The sequence below is a fragment of the Hyperolius riggenbachi genome, chromosome 3, assembly GCF_040937935.1.
Source record: "Hyperolius riggenbachi isolate aHypRig1 chromosome 3, aHypRig1.pri, whole genome shotgun sequence".
Lineage (NCBI taxonomy): Eukaryota > Metazoa > Chordata > Amphibia > Anura > Hyperoliidae > Hyperolius > Hyperolius riggenbachi.
In genome coordinates, this window is record NC_090648.1 from 88146136 (window position 1) to 88170066 (window position 23931).

General features: G+C 44.0%; 1 protein-coding gene across 3 annotated transcripts in view; it reads left to right on the plus strand.

The window, feature by feature from the left end:
• Positions 1-13862: 13862 nt before the first annotated feature.
• The window catches only part of ADGRL1 (adhesion G protein-coupled receptor L1), a 652811-nt gene continuing 642742 nt past the window's right edge, over positions 13863-23931 (plus strand). For all 3 annotated transcript variants that reach the window (XM_068274518.1, XM_068274520.1, XM_068274519.1), the window contains exon 1: positions 13863-15339. The gene's annotated coding sequence lies outside the window, so the exon portion shown is untranslated. The remainder of the gene's footprint in view (positions 15340-23931) is intronic.

The window sequence follows — 23931 nt, forward strand, 5'->3', positions numbered from 1 at the left end:
TCCATGCGCGTCAATCGCCGCGCGGATCTCCGCCTCTCCCCCGCCCCTCTCTGTGAAGCAAGATTGAGAGGGACGGGGAGAGGCAGTGATCAGTGGGGATTGACGCGCTGAGAGGCAGAGCTACAGGGCTTAGCTCTGCCTCTTCAAGAAGCGCTCCCCGGGCACCGAGGGGATTTGGGGGTATTAACTCCTTGTTTTGCAGCGGGATAGCGGCGTTTTAGCTGGGGTTATAGTTCTTTACACGGCTGCATGTTAAAAAAGTAAATGTAGACTCGCTTCAGAGTCTCTTTAACTCTTCTCACACGTGTTCCTGAGTTGACTGCCTGTCTGCTATATCCTCTTTCATGACCTCTTGCTTCTTAAAATTTAGTATGAGTAAAAAATAACTTATTTTTCCACCATCTCTGTCAACCACTCTGTGAAATACACAATTCAAACACAATAGATGTTTCAATATTTTCAATAAAAACTATTGTGTATTGTATAGAAAAAAACATTTGTCATTTTTTGGGGGGTATCTGAAAAATAGATTAAAATCTCAATGTTTTTAATTTGTTTATCTACTGGCTGTGATGAAAATTTCTGATCAATTTTTAGAGAAAAAAAAACTGAATAGAGTATTTTTCAAACAGTACTATCAATCAAGAAACATGTATTCAATTTAGCAGGTCTGAAGAAAAGAGATCGGGACTGTAGGTTCGTTCTAAACCTGAATTCACACTGTGCCATCTCTGTCCCCTGTACCTCCTCTATGCACCCCTCTACCTCTTTCCCTCATGCTTTTAGTGCCCCCCCCCCCTTTGTGTCACCTTTTCCCTACAATCCCCCCAATGTGTCACCTTGGTCGCTCTGTCCCCTTAGTGTTCTGCAGCAAAATGTCATTTTACCAGTTTGAAAAACATTTTTCTTTGAATTTTTTTAAATTGATTTTCTCAAAAACCTACAAGGTCTTTTTGACATTTTTTTTTACTTGTTTCCATAAAAACAAATTTTACATTTTAAGGCCGTTCATACTGGCATTCGTAATTCTGGTGTTGATCAGTCGGGGACTACCTGTATATAGTATTCTGACAGGCAAATTACGAGCCTGTTACATATATTTTCATACATTTTTTATTGTGTATAATGTATGGTCTCTTTCGGCCTTTGTGAAAACTATAATTTACTATGGTTCGCTTTGGTTGCGGTTTTTCATTGGTTTAAGTATTTTTCTATTTCTGAACTTTTACAAATTTGTAAATGTATTTGATGGGGCTGATCCTATTGCTTTAAAGAGGAACTGTAGTGAAAATGACATAATGAATACAATTACTTATCACTTACAATATAAATTTATAGATTATTTAGTACCGGTGAGTGTTTGGCCATTGTAAAATCTTTACTCTCCCTGATTTATATTCTGAAATCACTGGTTGTGACATCTTTAGTTCTGCCAGCTCATCTGTGCTGAACGTTTGTTACTGAGAGCTCTATGCTTGCTTAGCAGTTGGAAAAGGCCATTATTTCCCACAATGCTATGCGGGTCACAGACAGCAAACTGTCAGGACCATGGTCATGATATTTCACTACAATATCAGCCATACAGGCCCTCTGATGATCTATTCGAGAAAAGGTAAAGATTTGTTTGGGGAAAGGGGGTACCAGCTACTGATTGGAATGAAGTTCAATCTTTGGTTAAGTTCCGCTTTATAGTTACCCAGAGATGAAATAAAGAAAAGCTTTGATACTTACCCCGGGCTTCCTCTCGCCCCATAAACACGTCTAAGTCCCACGCAATCCTTTTGCGGTCTGCCGTTCAGCCGCGGTGAGTCCCGGTAATAGGCTCAGTGACGTCAGTCCAGGCCTACTGCTCAGGCGCATGAGGTCTGCGCCAGAGGCGTAGCTAGGGTCTTCAGCGCCCAAGGACAGAGTTTTTGAGCCCCCCCGGACAAAATGGGCGTGGACACGCATCAGAATGTGGGCATGGTAATGGGTAGTGACATATGTACAAGTGCTGTTTAGATAGCCACATATGCCCCATTCCCCATATATAGATAGAGGTGCCCCCTTCCCCGTTTAAATAGCCAGATGTGCTCCGTTTATATAGCCAGATGTGCCCCCCTCTAGATAGCTACATGTGCTGTTTATGTAGCTACATGTGCTCCCCTTTTTCTTCTGCTGTTAATGTTTCTGCACTCCTCTGCAGAGGGAGAGAAACAGGGGCACTTCGGGCATCTAGCAAGCCATCTCTCATGCACGTGCTGCACCCCAGGACACATGTCCCCCCTTGCGCACCCATAGCTACGCCTCTGTTCTGCGCGTGCGCAGTAGACCCAGACTGGCATTGGCTGAGCCTGTTACCGGGGCGCACCACGGCTGAACGGCAGACTGCGGGCGGATGTCATGGGACTTACACGTGCTTATGGGGAGGAAGCCCCAGGTAAGTAACAAAGCTTTACTTTGTTTCGTCTCTGGGTCACAGGGGCGTAACAATAGGCCCTGAAGCGCCTGCGCCCATGGGGGGGCCGCCCCCCCCCCCCCCCTGGGGCCCGCTCGGGGCCATTTTTTGGGGGCTGGAGGGGTGGCAGCATGAGGGGAAAGCCTTGCCCACAGTCGGCGGGGAGAGGGGAAGTTCCCCCCTCTCCCTCACCTCGGGGCTCTCCCCTCTGCGCTCCCCTCCAGCTAGTGAACGTGTGTGGGCAGCGAGCAGCAGCGGCGGCAGGATACATACCTTCTTCCTTGCGTTCCATCGCCGCCTTCTCGCTCTAGCGGCTGCCGTCACTTCCGCTTCCGGAATGTGCCCAAATTAGTGTGCAGAACTTTCAAATGTACACATGTGAATCTCGCCCATTATCTCTTCTTATAGATTAGGAGAAATATACATAAGGTGAGATAATTCATGAGATAAGTTTTGCAAATCAACTCCCAAATGTGTTCCTCCGCTGGGAACCTGTATATATTATTATAAGTCCCAATAAACAGTGATCATGAACATATGGTGGACATAAATAGCCAGGAATACTGTAAGCAGGAACACTATAGTACCTTTTAACTCCATGAAACCCAACTGAGCGTAAGTTCAGTGAGACCGTGGAAGTGAGCAGAACATAAGTCATTACTAGCTCACCAACACTCCAAGCTGGGTGCTCTGGAGAGGCAACAATCAGCTTCCCTGAATTAGTACAGTAAACTCTCACTCATCCAGTGCAGGCAGGGATTGGCATATGTGTGATTGCCAGTGACTTGAGGACCCTTTTACACTTTTTTTGCGCCGTTTCATCCTTTCGGCATGCAGGGTAACACAACAGGAATGAAAGTGTATGAGGCCTAGTACACTAAACATGTTGCGTTGCGCTGGAAGCCTCTGATTCGCCATTGATCCGACGCAAAGTCAACAGCATGTTTCCGTGCAACTTTTGCGGTGGCGCAGCAGTGGCAGAATGCATTGAAGTCAATGTGTGGCGCAGAAATTTTTAATTTGTTGGCGGCGGTGCACATGCGTGGAACAATGCAAACACGACAGGGAAGCCGGGAATCTCAGTGGCGTACTTCCTTTCCAGCAGGGAGGAGCATGTCCATGGGCAAGGGGTGACGAAGGGCTGAGAAGGGCGTGTGCGGGAGGGGGCAGTGCTGTGCGATGAATGACGGTTTTGGAAATGTTTGCTTATAGACAATGGCCTCAATTCACTTAGATCATGCTGGAGATAATAAGATGAGAGAAAACTTGCCATGGCACAGTGAGAGAGTTATCTTATCTCTTCATTCCTTAAGTTACCTCCTCTGTAGTTAATTTACCTCCTCTGTAGTTAATTTACCTCCTCTGTAGTTATTTTCACACACAGTTAATCAACAGCCTGTCTTTAACTGTGGAGTTATTTTAAGGATTGAAGAGTTAACTTAAAGACAGAAGAGTTAACTTTAGGTTTGCCTGAGGTAAAATGTTTCCTGAATACGACATGCCTCATCACCATGGTGATCACTCTATAAACATTATTAAAGACAAGAGATAAGCTTAGTGAATTGAGGCCACTGTATGCCTACATCTCAGCAGCCTGTACTGAAGCTAGAATGTTGTCCAAGTCTACGATGATCATGAGGGATCGTCATCATAGTAAATCTAACGTCTTTACATTTGCCAAAAGACTACCCACGTCAGGGTTCTGTTAAAATGTGCTTCCCAACAGAGGCGTAACTACGAATCATGGGGCCAACGCAGCAAAACATCAATGGAGCCATCCGATATTCCCTTGCCTACGCCTGGTGACCTTACAGACCAACTTGTAAGTGTGTAATGCCTGGCAGATCTCTAGTTTTCCTTCAGTCACTATACCCCAATCTAGTGCCGTAGCTCTGAGCTCGGCCCACGGTCTTCACCTATAGACAAGCCCCCGCTTGAACAGGACACTGAATATTTCTTCTGACTTCGGTTTCCCCCAGTTCTTAATGTGCAAGTTAAAGAAACTGAGGCCGGGAAAATCAGAGTACCACCAGAGCAAGCAAGACTATGCAGCTGGGTGATATTAGGTAATAGAGCGGAATGCTCTTGTAGAGGAGATTACGCAGATCACACTAGGAGCTATGAACAAGGGAGCAAGATTGCTCAGAGCGACCGCAGTTCTGAGCTTCCGCTAACCGCCACAATAAACAAGACACAATGGTTGCTCGGTGTGACTGCAGCACTGAGCATCTGATGTCCACCACACTGAGTAACAAGGACAGACAACAGACGGACAGAAGGAATGCTTGCCAATCTAATCACTGTCCCAGTGATAGCAAGCATCCATGCAGGCATGGAGAAGACAAACAGGTAGGAGAGTAACCAATAGCAACCGCTGCTATAGTTACGTCCACAGGGACAAGACCAGCAGGGACAGACAGACAGAAGGATTGTTTACCAATCTAATTGCTGACCCAGCAATAGCAAACATCCACACAAGGTCAGACAAGACAAATAGGAAGGAACGCAGCTAATAGCAACCACAGCTATAATTACGTCCAAAGGCACAGAACAAGCAGGAATACTACCAGTCACCAACTTGGTGAAGGCAGTCTCCAAACTAGCAGGATAGGTAGATTTCACTGTACCCCTATGGGTGTAGCGAACGTCCAAGCAAGCAAAGCATTGTAATGCAATACAATTCAAACTTTACACAAGGAACCCAGCAATCAACTATGGCAAAGCTGACCGCTATGACGGGCAAGGTGTGAGAGGAGGAGCAGGCTTTTCTATGGACATCAGCCAATGAGAGCAAACATGCAAATTCCCACACAGCTGAATGGTAGTCACTCAATCCTGTGTTAGGCTGATTGAAGGCTGCAAGCTGACTGTGAATGGAAAGGACTCTCATTACAAATGCATGCCAAATTATGCAACAACATGCATGTAAGAAATCCGCAGCTGTCTGGCTGCAGTTCAACTGCAGCAAGCCATAGGTGGATTCATGACAACATCCTGAGCTGCTCTGAACCGCAGAGTGATTTCAGATGTCAATGAGATTTATTGCAAATCAAAACTAAGCAACCAAATTCAGGCAGAGAAATCAAAACTGCTCGGATGCAGCTCCACTGCAACCGACAGGACATACTACAGGAGGGATCCTTACAATGTGTCATAAAACAAGTGTGGCAATCACGCTCTTCACACCCATAACAAGTATGGCCACAAAACACCTGATCTGGAGGACGGGCCCCTTTATCAGAGGGAGCAAAGTAGTAGCTGGGGTCACCTTACAGCTCTGGACCGCCCTGAAACCCCTGTAGTTATGCCCCTGCTTTCCAGTATTCTGCTATATTGACTATGCAACAATATTGTCCTTGATGATTACGGAGGTTCACCCCTATTGATCGCCTACCACTAAGCATTATATTTCCTTCTCAATGCCTAACCTTAACCTTCTCCACAATGTGCTAACCCCTTATATCATATGCCAAGACCTCCCGGCTCTTGACCTATTCCCCAAACTCTCCTAATCTGTGCCTAACACTCACCTACTCCCCAAAGTGAACCCCTCCCTGATGTGCACCCCAAAGCTTATTCCCTTAACCCCTTTTGTCATATGCCTAGTCTAATCCTTCCAAGCCTCGGAAGCCTTGCCAAGTCAAGTAATGTTGACGCCCCTTTATCCTATTTCCTAACCCTCCTAATCGTTGCCTTATCATAAATCAATATTCACCTTCCCTCATCGTCACTGTCCAGGGTTTCAGCTATATTATGGTGCCAAAATTAAGCACCCCACTCCCAATATCATATCTATGGCACGGGGTGACAAAATTCCCTTTGCTGAAAATTGACTGGCCCCTTAATTTCTGCCAGCAGGAATCTATGGCCTGCCTGCTACTTTTGATTGCCTACGGTTGGAGCAACCTGATTTTGATACTCCACGCCGGGTGCCGAGTTTTCTATGTACTGTGTATGGTGATAAACGTTATACATTCTGGAAAGCCAGAACAAACAAAAAGAGGCCCTACTAATTTGGAAGATGTTTTAAAGAGAATCTGAAGCCTCCTTAAATTCAGTTTTTTATTGCAAAAACCTCTTAAGTATGTTTGCCCTAACTAAAACGCCACATCCCCGCGGCTGTAATCGAACTAAATCCCCCCAAACTCAACGGGGAGCAATCCGGGCAACGATTCCGTGAGAGGCAGATCTTTCAGCTGCAGCTCTGCCTCTCCACACGTCTATCAGCCCAGATCGCTGCCTCTGCCCGCTCCTCTCAGTCTTCCTTCACTGAGAGGTGCGGGGAGAGGAGGAGATACGTGCTGATAGACGCATGTAGAGGAAGAGCTGCAGCTGAAAGCTCTGCCTCTCACGGAAGCGCAAAGGGTAGCAAAATCCACAACCAAGAAAGTCGTGGATTTTGCGAGGGGAGTTTGGGGGGATTTAGTCAGATTTCAGTTGCGGGGATGCGGCGTTTTAGTTAGGGCAAACATACTTAAGAGGTTTTTGCAATACAAATCTGAATTTAAGGAGGCTTCAGTGTCTCTTTAATGGCATTGGAATGCTGGGACGCACCATGGTGGACACTAAAAAGCTGCCACACAATATGGGGGGCACTGAAAAGCCAAGACACACTATGGTGATCAACAAAATGTTGCAAAACAGTATGGGGCACACATTGGCTATCATTCATGAAAGTGCTGTCGGTAAATTAAATCCGTGCGGGGAAACACCGCTGACGGTATCTCAGCTTTCTGGGTGGTCATTCATAAAAATGTTGCCTGTTGCGATAGGAGTGCGGAGATACCCCGCTGTAGGCTGTCGGTAGGCATGCGGAAACAGGAGAAGCTGGCCGAGTCCCTCCGTGTGGTGTTCTCTCTGCTGCTGCTTGGGAGGTCTGTCCCATTCACTTACATGTACTCCGCATGCCTATCGCTACATCCAGGGGAGCGGTAATCCCCGTCCGCATACCGCTTGCGTAAAGTTTTATGAATTTACATTTTGTTACTTTTCCGCATGGAATCACCGCACAATCCGGTAATTTATTGCTCTGCTCGGAAATGTCAGCTTCGCATGCGGAAACAGCCTTTATGAATTGACATTTTGCTCAGTGTTCGGTAAAGTCGGCTGTTTTTAGCATTTCAGCATGCGGGAACGCTTTATGAATGATAGCCATTGTAGATAGGAGTAAGCCATGGCATGGGGAGCACTGGAAAGATGCAATGTTACAGCACTGACACACTGTTTGGAGCATGTAGTCCTGTCCACTTTTGGCTACACCCAATTCAACCCCCTCCCACTCCCACCCCTTTTAAAGAGGTACTTTAAAAAAAACTTTGCCCATATTGCATCCACAGCATTGTACGTAGAAAATACAGCAATACAGCCTAGCTACTCTTCCATCATTTTGAAAAGTGTGTTGCTGCATCAAATTCAGGCTACCACCATCGTTATAAACACAAACACATGAAAAAAAAAACGCAAACGATTTTTATACATTTGTGTTTGCCTATAGAGAAGTTGCCCCAGCATGCAACACAATCCTGCCTCTGCAATTTGGTCTACAATTGTCTACACAACAGTAGTCTACAAAAAGGACCACTATCGCGTAAAAAAGTAGGCAGTTAAAATATGACAGAACCGACAGGTTTTGGGCCAGTACATCTTCTCATGGGGGATTCTCAGGGTTTTCTTTGTTTTCAACAGCATTTCCTGCACAGCAGTTTAACTGCCACAAGATGCCCGCCAGCCTCCCTAATCACTTGCACACTATTTTGGCAGTTAAACTTTGCCACTGCTGTTCAAGAAATGCTGTTGAAAACAAAGAAAACCCTGAGAATCCCCCATGAGGAGATGGACTGGCCAAAAACCTGTCGTTCTGGTCCTTTAAGTATTTTGCAAGGCATGTTCAGTTTTTTGTTTGGGTCTGCTTTCATTAGGGTCTCTTGACTTTTTCTGCCCAGATGATCCCATGGCCGGATTTGAGGCAAGGCCACAAACGTCATGGCACTAGGAAGCAAGGGGCTGGCAGCCGCTGGCACACTCAGGCAGTTAAATTGCCATAACATGTAAATGGCAGCAGTCACAGACCCGGTCCCCGGCAGTGAAGGACACTACAGGATGGAGGAGAACAGTACAGGACGGGGAGAGCAGCACAGGATGAGGGATGAACAGGAACAGGGTGGGTGGGCAGTGGTGTTGGTGACAGTGGGCCTAGTACAAATCCGGCTCTGCATGATCCCAGTCACCCCTACACAAAGCTGACATGCATACACATACATAGACAATGTGGTTTGTGTGCACAGAAATCCTGTCACATAGGCACATACACACAGAGACATACGTACACTTTAAAGCGCACCACATTATGATGTATACAGACACACTTATTGCCATAAACACAATCATGGGAGTGTACATTGGGCTGTTGACATACTTACCCTTCCAGCACATCTGCACGTACGCCCTTATTTTTCATCACATGGCCTCTATACCCCGAGGGGGAACATACGCTGGCCCCAGCAGGTACTTGCATGTGCCACAATCAATCCACTGTCATAAGTTGTAAAAAAAAAGACTCATAACCAAACCTGCATAACTACACATGAACAAACAGTACAGTATATGTAATTGTGGAGTGCTTCAATCAGGTTCAATGTGAGACAATGTTACCCACAACAGGGCGCAGGGGGCACGTGACAAGGACTGCATGCTGCTAGGATAATGCTGAGAAACACTGGTGTACACACATCACACACAGATCCTACCATATACACCGGAATGTGCACAAACACACACATACATCCTGCTATATGCACAGACATGGGTGCACACATTGGATGGATATCCAGCAGAAGTACACATAATACACACAGATCCTGCCATATGCACAGGAATGTACACACAGGGATGTACACAAACACATGCACATACATCCTGCTTTATGCAAAGACATGTGTACACACATCACACACAGATCCTGCCATATACCATTGCCATATACACATTGGATGCATATCCAGCAGAAGTACACATGATACACACAGATCCTGCCATATGCACAGGAATGTGCACACGGGGATGTACACAAACACATACATCTTGCTCTATGCACCGACGTGTGCACACATTGGGCTTGATTCATTAAACCTTGAAAATGCACAAAAACGCAAAATCACACGCAAAACGTGAAAACGCTAGCGCGGCCATCATATGAGTTATCACGGTTTAGTGAACCAAGCCCCTTGGATGCATCTCCAGCACAAGTACACACAATACATACAGATCCTGCCATATGCACAGGGATGCACACAAACACAGACATACACATACATCCTGCTCTATGCACAGACATGTGTGCACACATTGGATGCATCTCTAGTACAAGTACACACACAGATCCTGCCATATGCACAGGGATGCACACAAACACAGACATACACATACATCCTGCTCTATGCACAGACATGTGTGCACACATTGGATGCACCCCCAGCACAAGTACACACAATACATACTATCCTGCCATATGCACAGGGATGCACACAAACACAGACGTACACATACATCCTGCTCTATGCACAGACATGTGTGCACACATTGGATGCACCCCCAGCACAAGTACACACAATACATACTATCCTGCCATATGCACAGGGATGCACACAAACACAGACATAGACATACATCCTGCTCTATGCACAGACATGTGTGCACACATTGGATGCATCTCTAGTACAAGTACACACACAGATCCTGCCATATGCACAGGGATGTACACAAACACAGACTTAGGCCCAGTGCACACCAAAACCGCTAGCAGATCGTCAAAACGCTAGCGGTTTTGAGAGCAGATATTTGGCCGGGTGCACACCAAGCGGATTTTGTATGCCAGCCGCATCAGCCAGTGAAAACGCTTGGCTATTGTATTTCAATGTGTGGTGCACACCGGCGGTTTGAGGTTTTTTAGCAAACCGCAAACGCGCAGCAGGAGGCGCGTTTGCGGCTTGGCAAAAACCTCAAACCGCCGGTGTGCACCATCCCATTGCAATACATTAGCCAAGCATTTTTCCAGGCGGATGCGGCCGGCGGATCGCTCCAAAAACCGCTCGGTGTGCACTGGGCCATACACATACATCCTGCTCTATGCACAGACATGTGTGCACACATTGGATGCATCTCTAGCACAAGTACACACACAGATCCTGCCATATGCACAGGGATGTACACAAACACACACATGCATCCTGCTATATGCACAGGCATGTCAGCACACATCACTTGGATGTATATTCAGCATAAGTAAACACAGCACACACAGATCCTGCCATATGCACAGGAATGTACACAAACACACTAAACCTTGATAACGCATAGCACGACCAGTTTTTGTGCGCAATCGCAAACTTACGAGCGTATTTCCGTGCGAAAATGTGCGATTGCGCACGAAGACACGTTCAAAAACGTTAGCACAGCCGTGCTATGAGTTATCACGCTTTAGTGAATCAAGCTCATTGGACAGATATCCAGCAAAAGTACACACAATACACACAAATCCTGCCATATGCACACGGATGAATACACAGGGATGTACACAGACACAGGCATACATCCTATATGCACAGACGTGTGCACACATTGGATGGATATCCAGAAGAAGTACACATAATACACACAGATCCTGTCATATGCACAGACATGTATACACGGATGTATACAAACACACACATACATACTGCTTTATGCACAGACAGGTGCACACATTGGAAGCATATCCAGCACAAGTACAGGATGGTGCACAGACACACACATACACTTACATACTGCTATATGCACAGACACATGCACATATCGGATGCATATCCAGTACAAGTACAGCATGGTGTGTACAAACACACACAAACATACTGCTATGCACAGACGCGTGTGCACACATATTCAGCACAAGTACAGGGTGGTGTACACGCACACACATACATACTGCTATATACAGACGTGTGCACACATATTCAGCACAAGTACAGGGTGGTGTACACACACACACATACATACTGCTATATACACAGACGTGTGCACACATATTCAGCACAAGTACAGGGTGGTGTACACACACACACACACACACACACACACACACATACATACTGCTATATACACAGACGGGTGCACACATATTCAGCACAAGTACAGGGTGGTGTACAGACACACACATACATACTGCTATATACACAGACGTGTGCACACATATTCAGCACAAGTACAGGGTGGTGTACACACACACACACACACATACATACTGCTATATACACAGACGGGTGCACACATATTCAGCACAAGTACAGGATGGTGTACAGACACACACATACATACTGCTATATACTCAGACGTGTGCACACATATAATTCAGCACAAGTACAGGATGGTGTACACACACACATACATACTGCTATATACACAGACGTGTGCACACATATCCAGTACAAGTACAGCATGGTGTACACACATACACACATACTGCTATATACACAGATGTGTGCACACATATTCAGCACAAGTACAGGATGCTGTACACACACACACATACATACTGCTATATACACAGACGTGTGCACACATATTCAGCACAAGTACAGGGTGGTGTACACACACACACACACACATACATACTGCTATATACACAGACGTGTGCACACATATCCAGTACAAGTACAGGATGGTGTACAGACACACACACATACATACTGCTATATACACAGACGTGTGCACACATATTCAGCACAAGTACAGGGTGGTGTACAGACACACACATACATACTGCTATATACACAGACGTGTGCACACATATTCAGCACAAGTACAGGGTGGTGTACAGACACACACATACATACTGCTATATACACAGACGTGTGCACACATATTCAGCACAAGTACAGGGTGGTGTACACACACACACATACATACTGCTATATGCACAGACTGTGCACACATATAATTCAGCACAAGTACAGGGTGGTGTACAGACACACACATACATACTGCTATATACACAGACGTGTGCACACATATTCAGCACAAGTACAGGATGGTGTACACACACACACACATACATACTGCTATATACACAGACGTGTGCACACATATAATTCAGCACAAGTACAGGATGGTGTACACACACACACATACATACTGCTATATACACAGACGTGTGCACACATATTCAGCACAAGTACAGGGTGGTGTACACACACATACACATACATACTGCTATATACACAGACGTGTGCACACATATCCAGTACAAGTACAGCATGGTGTACACACACACATACATACATACTGCTATATACACAGATGTGTGCACACATATCCAGTACAGCATGGTGTACACACACACACACACACACATACATACTGCTATATACACAGACGTGTGCACACATATTCAGCACAAGTACAGGGTGGTGTACACACACACACACACATATACATACTGCTATATACACAGACGTGTGCACACATATTCAGCACAAGTACAGGATGGTGTACACACACACACACATACATACTGCTATATACACAGACGTGTGCACACATATAATTCAGCACAAGTACAGGATGGTGTACACACACACACATACATACTGCTATATACACAGACGTGTGCACACATATTCAGCACAAGTACAGGGTGGTGTACACACACATACACATACATACTGCTATATACACAGACGTGTGCACACATATCCAGTACAAGTACAGCATGGTGTACACACACACATACATACATACTGCTATATACACAGATGTGTGCACACATATCCAGTACAGCATGGTGTACACACACACACACACACACACACACACACACACACATACATACTGCTATATACACAGACGTGTGCACACATATTCAGCACAAGTACAGGATGGTGTACACACACACACACACACATACAGTGCCATAGACATGGAGCACATATAGGCACAGTGCTGCATACAGAGGCAGAGAGGAGAGATTGCTACAAAAAGGAAGCAGAGGGGAGGGAAGGAAAGATGGAGTGAGCCAGGAATGTTTGCACAGAAGAGGTAGATGAAGCAGGGGGAAGATGGAGAGAGAGAGGGAGAGAGAAGGAGGAGAGGAGGGTGGAGATAGAGAGATGGAGTGAGGGGCAGACAGGAGGAGAGGTAGAGGAGGAGGAGGGGGGGGCTCAGGAAATATTGGAGGTGGCACAATAACACACACAGATCCGGGGTGGCAGCTCAGATGGGGACAGCATGGCAAGCAGCAGCCCTGCACAGCACAAGAAGCCAATGACATGAAACAGACACACATATAGGAGAAGCCAGCTGAATCTGAGAGAGGGTTAAAGGGAGTGAGGAGGAGGGAAGGAAGGAGAGAGAGTAAAGGGAGGGAGAGAGAGAGAGAGAGATAGATAGAGCAAGGGAGGGAGAGACGGAGGAGGGGCAGGGAGACCGAAACAGCCCCACAATATCTCATTTATTTTCTTTGTTATTTCTTTACGTGGGATAAAAAAGAAGAGCAGTTTGCAGAGAGAGAGAGAGAGCAGAGCCGCCTTGCAAAAGAGAGAGAGAAGAGACCTCGGGAAAAGATACCTCGGGACAGCCAGGTACAGCAGCGGAGAGACGCCTTATTGCACACAGGGCAGGCTAATGATGGAGGACAGGACGAGGGGAGATCTCAGCTAGCCAAGCAAGGAGACACACTGACATGCAGAGGGGACAGGACACATCATGAGATCTGCCTACAGTCCTCTTACAAACAAGGGGGTTGGCTTGATGCTTTCCTAGCTGTGACTACTACAGATCTGTTTTTTTTCCTCTGCCTCCTTTTCTGCTGCTGATGCTGATCCCTCTATTCATTGGGAAGGATGCAATGATTGCTGCTATCAGACGCTTGGGTACCACTGACAAGCGAGGGTGGGCTGCCTAGCAGCTGCATCATCTACAATTCCATAGGAGAGACAGTCTGCTAGCACCTTGGACAGAGACTGGGCCACCAGGGGATAGGATGCCTGCCACTGACTGCCAGTGACTGGAAGCCAGCAGGTAGATTCATCAATGCTAAACTGAAAGGTTCACCTCTTTCGGACAGGTGGGATGCAGCCATCCCATGTGGGCTTAATTTAGCTGAGCCGCTCCCCTGTCTGCCCCCCCTGGCTATCAGCAGTCTCGCTGTGACCAGTGTGCTGGAGAGGACCTGAAAGGCGGTCAGGCCACAGAGATCCCTCAGCCCAGGCTAGCGTACAGCAGAGCCATCCTCGTCTTCCATTCATCCTGCGGCGGGCAGCGACCAAGAATGAAAAACAGCTTGAAGAACCCTCGCCAGTCTTGTGTTTGGTGACAATCCAGCGACGGATATGGAAAGCATATGAAGAGGGAAGCCTACTGACCCATGGCAAGGCCCACTAAATACAAACATGCCAAATCAAAAAGGAATGTTTACCACGAAACGCCTGGCAGCTAATACCAGCTTGATAGACTAAACAGCTTATAGCTTGGTGCTTTGGTGAAACATAGACCAGGAACATTTGCAGCTGCCTAGCCTATTGGAAACTGGGGGAAAAAAAACAAAAACTGGACCATTTGTTTAGTGCCACCTATGTACATATCCAATTAATAACTGCCAACCCGGTTGGCCATAGTATATCCCCGAAAAGGCCAGCAAGTACCCATTTGTGTACCTATATATGGACTACTGTCTTATGACTAAGGACCAGTGTTAATAGAACCTTTGGACAGTGGCAACAAAGCGCAGGAGGTGGGGCTAACCTGTTGGGCTCCTCCCCTGTGGAATTATGTCCACGGCCAGCAGGTGGTCTTCTACAGGAGCATCGGTAACCAGCCTTTACCCCGAACCCTCAAAAAACTAAATCTCTGCAAAAAAAAGACTGTATAACAAGGTAAGGGACGTGGGTACATTGTATGTCTGCATAGGCATGCAGTGTATGTGTAATGTGTGTGCCTAAAGCATAATGATGTACGTACAGACATTCTGCAAGTCGTACAGTGGTTGCAAAATATGTGCAAATTCTCTTGACCAAATGAATCGTTTTACTTGGGTATTCCTTTTTGGTTCATATCATTTTTAATATAATTTTTATGTCTTGCAAGGAAGAGAGAGAGCAAACAAGCCTGTGCATCTGTATGTAAAGAGGTTTGCTTCGTGTACGTAAAATGTATATGTTCTCCACCAATTGAACACAGAGGTTTGTGTATTTATTGACAGTTCATTCATTTAGATAGACTAGCTATGACCTATGACGATAAATCTGTGTATTTGTAATCAGTTTGCTTAGTGATCAATTTCTATATTAGGCGTGTGGTTATCATCCATATATCTATATATCTAGTCCAGTCTCATATCTATCTGTCATCTCTTTAGTCCTCCCTTTCCCAGGGAGGCTGTATTTTACGTAGCGTTTTGTAGGATGCCCTGTGCAGGCCATTTGGCCTTTGGCTGTGAGAAGCAGCCTCCCGTACTGCAAGGCAATCAACTTAGCTTTGATGCAGAGATTGCCTGCTTTCCAAGTGGTCAGTCATACGCTCATCAGATGTTGGTCTTATGTGAAAGGTGGTCTCACGTACTTGGTTGGTTGTGTCTCATTTCGTAGCACTCTTCATTCTTTTCTCCTGTGAATACCCTACCATGGTCAGTCCTACTGATTGAGAATGCATCCACGTTACATTAAAGGGGACTGCTTTATTTATAGCACCAGCAGATGACTTCCTCTTGGATGTAATTCAGGATGTTTTGTGGACATTCTAGAATGTGGGTTTTTTCTGCCAGGTAATCAAAATCTTATATCGGTCACCATGCACCTCCTTCAGGAAATCTTATCATCGAAAACATGTCGTATTGTCTGTAAGAAACTAATTATGTTGTAAATGTAAATATTGATCTCACCATACTCCTCTCCTGAGATCATGTGTGGACTAGCATGACGCCATCTTGCCTGATTCTCGTTTGAGAGTAATGTCCCTGCTTCCTTTACCAGGTACATCTCCTCCCGTGATGTAAGTTATTTATTTCTTATGTGAACTCCGGGCTTCAGTTTCCGTAGGGGTAGTTAGTTATGACCGGAAGAGTCACTTCATCTCCCTAAAGTCTTGAGCGTGCCACAGGCAAAGATGTGCCAGGTATAAGAAGGCATGAACGCAACTTTTGGACACCAATTGGGAAGTATGGCGCTGTTTACCACAGCAGCAACACTGCTAGATTAGATGAGCAGAGCAACAACGATTGATCTATATTTATGTTAACACCACAAATTATCTCTTAGGAACATTGTCATCTCATGTAAAGTGTGTCGATGACAGGTTGCTTTCTAAGACTTACATATAGAAGTTTATAGCGAGGCTCTTGCCCTTGTCGTCTTGTCGTTTCTGTAGAGCAGTCGTTGTTGACGTTTATTAGAGCTGGAGCCATCATTGTGCCATTGCTTCGGGTTTCCATTTTTTGGTGTTTAGATGTTGTGGAACCATAAATTGTGGGGTAATCTAAAATAATTATTATGTCAACTGGCCATGTATTAGGGATGGTCACTTAGTGATGACATTATGGGCACTGCCAATAAAAAAATAATGAAAGAACTGGCTCCCCATACTTTTGCAGATTAAAGCAACTGTTGATCCTGAGGAAGCCTAAAAAAATCCACTTGTCCTCGCAGTAAGTGGAAAATAATTCATTCTATGGACAGTTGTTGGATTAATTTCCTAGATCAATGGCTCTGCTTCGGAGGAGCTGGGAATCCAGGAGACAGTCAGAAGAGCGTTTATAAGAGTATCATTCAGAGCTCTTCTTACCCCAGGAGGACCACATATATTAAACCAGCGTCTTTGTAAAGAACGTATGATCACCGCACATAATGTAGTCTATTTTTAACTCCTCTCACCATACAGAATATACAGTGGCCAAGTCAAAAGGGGGTTTAAAAGATCATAAAAGCAGGTTTAGTTGCTAGGAAGCTCAAATGATCATCTGAAGACCATAGCGTAGAGTCTAGCACTCATTGGCCAGTTGCATCGCTCATTAAAATCAGTGTCACTCAGTTGCAGTAATTTGAGTCAATTACTGGATAGGAATGTATCTCACAGCAAAAAAAGAAAAAGTGTTGTGACTCATTTAGCGCCAAAGCCACTCAAGAAACATCAGGATCTCTCAGTAGAAGGTAAAGGGACTTATTGAATGGATGAAATAGGCTCTGGACTGTAGATTCAGGCACTTATCGAATTGCGGAATCACTCATTGGAACACAGCCCCCTACTTTACGGCAAAATCATGTAGTGGAAGAATTAATGGAAAGAACAATTCTTTAATGTGAACTAGAGCCACTCACTGGAACACAGAATCACTTACCGAAAAGTCGAATTACTGAATAAGCTTCAGAAACACTTGTTGAAAGATAGAATCTGCCATTGGAATGTAGATTGCCCATTGGGTGGTAGAATGGCTCCTTGCAATACAGAAGCAATCATTAGATATAGAATCACTAGCTGCAGTGGAGAACCGTTCAGTGGAACGTAGGTTTAGATCTAAACTTAAGCAAAAAAACGTAAGCTCCATTGTCTATCAGAGAAGCAACAATGCAGTGAGTCCAATTTACTACGTTTTTTCAGAGCTGTAGAATTTAAGGTGATCTTGAAAGTTTCCGAGGAACAAATAAAATTGTCCAGACTTTGCAGACCTTCCCTGGGTCATAGCAGACAGCAGTGATGTCTACTGAATGATTATTTTGATTATAATAGTGCGCACCCACAGGGACAGTTTTTATAATAATTCGAGGCTGTTCTGGATTAATTCAGAAAAAGATGATTTGAGGTTGTGTGAACATGACTGAAATTGCTCAACGAAAAATTCACCGAGCTTTCAGTAACCTTCAGTATGGTCTGGTGTGACCCAGACAAATGATGTGAAATTCGGTAATCTTTTAGCAGATGCTTTTTAATACATCCAGGCCATGTTTTCAAAATTGCTTATTTTCTTCAGTTAGAAAACATTTACAAGTCAGATCTCACATGTGAACTAAAAAACAAAAACAAAGGGGTTTATTTTTAAAGATGGCAATCTGAAGAAATAATGTCACCATTCTCGACATTTGCAAATCATCATGTTTAATAAAGTGCTGATAAGATGGAATGACCGCCACCTTTATAAGTATTTGCCAGTTTCCTGTGATTAGCATTATTGCCAATAAGCATCGAAAATATGTGCTAATCCGAATGGCAGTCAGCACTTTCGCCACTTCATAGATCACCGAATAGCATTTGCCTCATTTCTTGCGGTAATCACCGTGGTCAGCAGTGGATCCGAACAGAGAAAAAAGGTGTCTTTGCCCCTTAATAAACATGATTATCTTAAAGGGGGATCTGATTTAAAAACAATGACAGTCAAAAGGTTGGTGAACTGTTAGCTGAGCTCTGCTTTTTTTATAAAGACGTGTGGGGTTAATATGTCTCCAAATGACTTACGAACGTAGAAATTAGAAAAAAAATGGTGCATCTGTGTAGCAGATTTGTATCTGGAAAAAGTAGAAGATGTTCTTCTCATGTTTCATGCATCAGGTATGATAAGGTGGGCATAGAACCAGCATGGCTTCCACCGACTACTAGTCTTCTTAATGCAAGGCTGGCTAGACAACAAATTATTCTGACTCGCCTAATTTTTACTTAAGCAGTCGTTCCCGCTTATGAGAGTGACTTAGATGTGTTCACGGATTACATTCAAATATGGAATCTCTAGCATAAATGGACTTAGTGGGGCACGATAGGATTGTGATGGGGAAATGAATAGATTCCAAGTACACCGATGGACAAGAATGGGTGAAAAACAGGAACAGGTAGGAAAATGGAAGGGCTAAGTAAAGGTGGAAAAAAAGAGTTGTGAAGGTGTTGGAAGTGGATTTGGAAGGAGCACAGATCTGAGAGATACGGGCGGAATGGGGGAACAGTGGAGGATAGACACTGATGAATGTTTCCAAGAGGAAGAGTGCCTGGAAAGATACCTGGAAATAAGAGAGAACTGAAGAAGGACCAAATATAAGAAAATTTGCACTTGAGGAACAAGCAACATCAGAGGACTTTGAAAAAAGAAATCAAGGTTCTGAGGAACAATTGAAAAGAGAGCTCTACTGAAGAACATGGATGCTGTAGAAAATAAAAGCAGGCCACATGCAGAGATGGGCACTCAAGAAGAGGGATCTATTGAAGAAGAGAGTTGACCACATGCTTAAGAGGACAATTGGAAAGATGGGGTGTATTCAGGAAGGGGGTTGCTGAGGTAGAAGAAGAGACCACATGTGCAGGAGGACAATCAGGAAAGACTGGTGTATTCAGGAAGGAGGACGCTATGAAAAACAAGAGTAGACCACATGCACAATATTGTCAGACTGATAAGACACTCCTATTCACATTTGCTCAATAGTGCCATAAAATGTATTCCTGACATAGGTCACAGTAAGCATTGTAGTGTCAGTTGATTGGGAGAAGTATGTACTTGTGCCTTGTGTGGTTTGCCAAGGACTAACACCAAGGACAATATCTTCATGTTATCAGCTGCATCTACTTGTTCTTCTTTCATCTTTACTTTCAAAATTGCAGACCATGTAGCCTGGATAATTCTCTTCCACCCAAACTGGCCCGTAGCCAGAAGGCCCTTTTGACTTTGGTGACGGTATTTAGACTGTAATTTTTTGAGACTGAGTACTGATTTGAATAGAGTAATTCCCCAGAAACGAAGAGGCCACCAGTGAAACCGAATTACACCTTGGTTGAGACTGGTGCCTATTTTAATGTTTGAATCACTCATTGGATGGAAAATAATTCATTGAAATGTAAAACTAAATCACTTGTTGGGAAATGTAATCAGTGACTGAACTACAGAATCACTCAATGGGCAGCAGAGCCTCTTATAATATAGAGTACATCATTAGGCCAAGAATTATTTACTAGAATGTCAAAGCTGAACTAAAGATATGAAATGAGAAAATAAGAATGAAGCTTCAAAATATCCATGGTATATGTGTGTGTGTGGGGGGGGGGCACAGATTTTCAAATATCACTGCGATATGTGGCTGTCCAAGATAATAAGTATAACATTGACTGCTGCAAGCAATGCATATATGTGGGTCGGAGTCGGAAACTCTTGGCCTGGAATTTGAAATCCTCTCTGTTGTCCAAGCTGTCATATGTAGTACCTCCTCTACATGGGTCAGGCCTTTGCCTCATACCCGCATTGACCTTGACCTTTGGCCTATTACTGCACTGCAAAAAAAGTTAGTATATTTTAGTAAAGCGGTTTTACTAGCATTTTCACTCTTAATGATGAGATGTCCATCCATAGTACTAATAGGCTGTAATGTTTTAGGTATGTTTTCAAGAAGAACTCTACCCACTGCATGGACTGCAGCGAGTGAACGCATGTGGGTCATGCATACCAGTCAGACAGGCCTCTCAAGTAGCTGTCATGCCTTCTATCCAATTAGTGGCTGGAGGAAGGTAACATCAGCACTAGCGGGCGGTAGGTTTAATCTCCTCACCGCACCTCTCCTCTAGCCACAGTGTAAGTGTCACATTTCTGTCATTTTAGATTGAGACGAAAGGATGTCATTTTGTTGTGTGTTATGATGTAATATTGTATGTTTAGCACAGGGCACTTCAGCTCGAGCACTTAATGTACCCCTGACGAAGCCCACAATTTTAAGGGGGGGAAACCTATAGAGTTTTTTTGTTGCAGGAGGTCTATTGCTACTGTTACCTCAATCCACTGCTATGTCATTATCACAAGCAAAGTTTTGTAACCACCTGTGGTTTAACATAGTCATTAAAAGTTACGTTTTAGACCTTCAGACTCCTCTAAGCTTAGGTTATCTCTTGTGCATTTAGACAGCATGAGTATCCTGGCCATTGCATGTGCAAACCTTACGCTTCCTGTCTGCAGAATCTTTTACATTCAATCAAACAATGAATTGAGGATTTCCATAGGAGTTTGCAGTGGGCTGGCTAAATAGGCAAGGTGGAAGCAGGAAGTGGGACGAGTTCTGGAGTAACCATCAGGACACAGGCAACTTGATCTAGTGATGACCACGGGTGACTGTAAATGACACAAATATACACTCATCTCCACTGGTGGTGGGTGGTGTTAATAAATTGGTAATTCTTTGTTTTACCAGTTGATTGCTGTAATCTGGAAGCCAAAGGTCGTTATAGTTTCTACAGAAATAACAGCAAGTATTTGGAGATCTGCATCTTATCACATGGATAATAATGGCAAAAAAAGATTGGTATTTTTAGAACTGTTCTCCAGTAAAGACGGTGAATGTGATGCAGAAAGTCTAAAGGCGCCCCTAACAGTGCAATCTCCTGATTGATTGGTTCGGGTACTGTTAATAGAGGCAGTCGACAAAAAAGAATTGTTCTATCGATTGTCCTGTGAATTTAAATTTCGGAACCATTATTTTACTCTGATTGGATTGGTTTGAATTTTATCACTCAGTTGGGGGCCCTAGCGATCATTTCTGATCAATGGCCTTGATCAGATCGGACAGTTGTTTGCTCAGGAAATTGGACCATTAATGGGAACCTTTATGGAGCTTGGAATTGGGCCAAATAAATGCACTTTCTGATGTTTTTCATTGGCCCATTTCCAAACTGAATACAATTTGCATTACATTTACACACAAACCGAAATTATTTGTGTGCCCTTGCCCATCTCTACTGATCTTATCATAAATACAATCAGATCACACCCCTTTCTAATTATGGCCATATTAAAGGGTCAGTGCAATTTCTATAAACTGATGACCATTTCGCTTTACATAATTCACGAGGTAACACACCTAAGGAGCTATAATGCATGAGATAAGGGCTTGTACTCGGTTAACTTTTCTCCTGAGTCTTCTCATAGGAGATATTCTCGCACCTTATTGATAAAATGCTTTTTAAGCCCACAAAAAGCAAGAAAATACTCAAAATACCGGTATGTTTGACATTATGTTTTTACACTGTCCAGCCACTGGAATAATTAAAGTGAAGCTCCAGACTAAAAATCTACTCAGCAGCACTGAAAAGGCTTGGTGTTTCTTTAACAGTTTCACAGGATCAGAACTTTGTTTTTCTTATCCAAAACTCATTTTTAGCTGCACATAAGAAAACTGCCCAAGCATTTTTCCCCTGATGCTGTGCAAAGCGTGATGGGATTTCTGATATTGTTGTTCTCGTTCTGCTGTTTTGGTGCAATTTTTTTTTTTTTTTTTTTGAATTTGAGATTTGAAGACTAGCGCATGCAGCTGGGAAGGGTGATCAGGACACAGGACAGTTGGAACTGTGTCTTATGCTCCCTGTCACCTCCTTTCAAACAAAAAGATGGCTGCCCCATAACAAAGATGGCAGCCCCCATGAAATCACAAACATTTACCTGTTCTTTTAAAACAGGGTGGGTAAGAGATTATATTACCTATCTATTTTAACCACTTTACACCCATGCGTACGAATTTCTCCATCCCTTTTTCCATCCTTTCACCCCTTAGGGACGGAGAAATCCGTACTTTCCGCGCTCCCGCCGCTGCCCGCGCTCCCGCTCGCTGTAGCGCGCACTCACGCTCGTAAACACGCTGCCCGCCGCTCGCCCGGAGATCAATGAACGGGAAAATCCATTCCCGTTTGTTGATCCAAGCCCCGCAATGATCCGCTGCTCCTCCGCTAAGCAGCGCGATCATTGTGAGAAAAAAAAAACTTTCTCAGCCTCCTAGTACTTCCTCCAAGCGTCCGGAAGGATGCTTGGAGGTCGCATTAAACAAAAAGTTACTGTTGCCATCTTGTGGCCAAATAGCAAAACTACGCCCTAAAGCATTTTTTACATACAAATAAATTAGTTTTACACAAAAAATTAACTCCTTACCTACCACACTCCCCAATTTTTATTTTTTTTTGTAATTAAAAAAAAAAATTACAATTAAAAAAAATACATAAATAGTTACCTTAGGGACTGAACTTTTTAAATATTTATGTCAAGAGGGTATAACACTGTTACTTTATAAACTATGGGCTTGTAATTAGGGATGGACGCAAAACTGAAAAAAATGCACCTTTATTTCCAATTAAAATATTGGCGCCAAACATTGAGATAGGGACATAATTTAAACGGTTTTATAACCGGGAGAAATGGGCAAATACATTTCATGGGTTTTAATTACAGTAGCATGCATTATTTGAAAACTAAAAAGGCCGAAAACTGAAAAATAATAATTTTTTTCCCACATTTTTTCCTATTTTCCAATTAAAACACATTTAGAATAAAATAATTCTTGGCATAATGTCCCACCTAAAGAAAGCCTAATTGGTGGCGAAAAAAACAAGATATAGTTCATTTCATTGTGATAAGTAATGATAAAGTTATAGATGAATGAATGGAAGGAGCGCTGAAAGGTGAAAATTGCTCTGGTGGTCAAGGGGTAAAACCCCTCAGTTGGGAAGTGGTTAATTAATATAGCTAATGT